Here is a 2,896-nt window from a genome sequence, read left to right on the forward strand (position 1 = left end):
CTCCCTCTTCCTCTGCTACCACCAGCGGGTTCCGAGTTGAATACTTTCAGAGCTGGAGCGTCGGTGTCCATTCGAACGACATGACCAAGCCAGCGGAGCCGCTGTATTTTAATTCGCTGCACTATGTCCATATCGTTGTAAAGCTCATACAGCTCATCGTTCCATCGTCTGCGGTACTCGCCGTCGCCAACGCGTAAAGGACCGTAAATCTTCCGCAAAATCTTTCTCTCAAACACCCCAAGAGCCGCCTCATCGGATGTTGTCATTGTCCAAGCTTCTGCGCCATATAGCAGCACGGGCATGATGAGTGACTTATAGAGCGTGGTTTTCGTACGTCGAGAGAGGACTTTACTCCTGAATTGCCTACTCAGTCCAAAGTAGCACTTGTTTGCAAGAGTGATCCTGCGTTGGATTTCAATGTTGACATTATTATCGGTGTTAATGCTGGTTCCCAAGTAAACGAAATTCTTTACTTTCTCGAAATTGTAACTGTCAACAGTGGCGTGGGTGCCAAGGCGCGAATGTGCTGACTGTTTGTTTGATGACAGGAGCAGTGTTGCCTGATCTTTTTGGATGAACCGGCTAAATGGGCAAAAAATCTGGCTAAAAACGGCTAAACTGTTTCAACTAAATTTATGTGAAATTTATTTAAATAAATCATAAGTAGAAAGACTAGTTCTTGGAGAGAAGTTGCAAAGTCAAGCTGGAAAAAATTTTGCCAGCAAGAATTTGCAATTAGGAAAAACATGTGTTTGTGACATCGTTGGATTTTTTGTCGACGATAATTTAAATAAACAGGTTCGTCAAATTTAAAAATTTACAAACTTGAGCGATTTTAAAATGAAAAATTTAAGTAAGTACTTGTTTACTTAATTAATTCCAATGATTTGAAAAGCTCTCGGAATGCAATCTCAACCAGAGTCGATATAGGAAACGCGATAGTTAGTACGGCAAAGAAATTGAAACGTTTGTTGAAGAAAGTCGGACTAGCAAGAATCCTAGATCCTCTTTTTGGCCCTTTTGATATAATTTTAAAATTCTATACAAATTTCTTATGTTTGAAATGCAACCGTGGACACTAGCCGGCAGGGAAACTTGCAAGTTCCCTCGAATTTGCGTTCGTGCAGAAATTTGCAAGTTTCTCTGTTTGAGATAGAATTTGGGAGCATTTTTTCTTACTAACTGATATTTTGAGTGATAATTTTCGCTGCATTTTCGACGAACAAACCTATTGTCTTCCCAGAGAGTTTTGCTTTACATCGAAATTTGTGCTCTTTTACCTTCATTTTGACGCATTTCAGTATTGGTTCTTTAAATTCAAGTGGGCCCTCGGTTTTCGGAATTTAAATAAGTTCTCAGGAAAAAAAGTTAGTTTAAATAAATCCATGTGTGTACATTAGAGTGGTCCCAAAAAATAAAGTCGGAGTTTTAATGCCGGCACACCCTAGGATTGATCTATATCGAAAAAAATATACCCCTATCTTTTTATTTTGAAATCAAAAAATATTTAGGCAGTGCTCAAAGCGCTCAAAGTTTTCCATGTATTTTATATGGAGAAAAAACTATTTTTCGTAGAAATGGTATAAAACTCTTGAAAATCAATATTTTTCGATCGGAAAACTGTGGTTCTCTTCAAGAGACTTCCAGTATTAATATCCAACTGTTTATTTAACCATTTTTTATGACTAAAGATTTCTTATTGGTACCCCCATTGCATTTTCTAAGGGCTTTGGAGGACCTATAAAATATAGTTACCATAAAAAAATTGTAAAAGAAAAATTGAGTATTATTACTGAGAATCTCCTGAAGATAAGTAACGTTTTCCGATCGAAAAATATTGGTTTTCAAGAATTCTACACTATTTCTACGAAAAGTGGGTTTTTCTCCATATAAAATACATGGAAAACTTTGAGCACTTTGAGCACTACCTAAATTATTTTTTATTTCAAAATAAAAAATATGGGTATATTTTTTTCGGTGTATAACAATCCTAGGGGGTGCGGCATTAAAAATCCGACCTTATTTTTTTACATACATTTTTGGACCACTTTAGTGTACATAGTGCTTGAAAATAGCAAACTGTGAAACAATTTGTTATTTTCTAAGCTTGCGAATAAAATTTCACACTTAAATCCATAACAAACATTTTATGAAGAAAATCCCCGTTACGGCCTTCTTTAGAAAAAATATATTCGTGTAAAATAAAAATAAGCGAAATGGGGCCAATTTTATATAAACCTGCCTCCGCGATAAGGCTAGTAGCCATTTCCAACAGATTTTGGATCGCTTAGTCAAAAATTAAAACATATATATTTGAATTTTAAGAAAACAATGTAAATAGCAAAATCGGCTAAAAAGGGCTATTTTTTTACAAAACGGCTAACAAATCGGCTTCCGGCTAAAACGAAATTTCTCCGGCTATTTGCAATCGCAACCGGCTAAATCTAGCCGGGAAACATCTAAATTGGCAACACTGGGCAGGAGAAACTTCGCCTTGTCCTCGTTTACCACCAGACCCTTTCGCTTTGCTTCCCTCTCGAACTTGGAAAAGGCAGAACAGACTTCGCGGTTTTTGTTACCGATGATGTCGATGTCATGGGCATAAGCCAGCAATTGCACGCTCTTGTAATAAATTGTTTCTGAGCGGTTCAGTTCTGCAGCTCTTATTATCTTCTCCAACATCAGATTAAAGAAGTCACATGAAAGGGAGTCGCCCTGTCTGAAACCCCGTTTTGTGGCGAACGGCTCGGAGAGGTCTTTCCCAATTCTGACGGAGCTGGTGGTATTGCTCAACGTCATTTTACACAGCCGTATGAGTTTTGAGGGGATGCCAAATTCAGACATAGCGGCGTATAGGCAACTCCTTTTAGTGCTGTCAAAAGCGGCTTTAAAGTCG

The sequence above is a fragment of the Rhagoletis zephyria genome, unplaced genomic scaffold, assembly GCF_001687245.7.
Source record: "Rhagoletis zephyria isolate East Lansing unplaced genomic scaffold, Rhagoletis_zephyria_1.1 Rzeph_scaffold_00365, whole genome shotgun sequence".
NCBI classification, from domain to species: Eukaryota; Metazoa; Arthropoda; class Insecta; order Diptera; family Tephritidae; genus Rhagoletis; species Rhagoletis zephyria.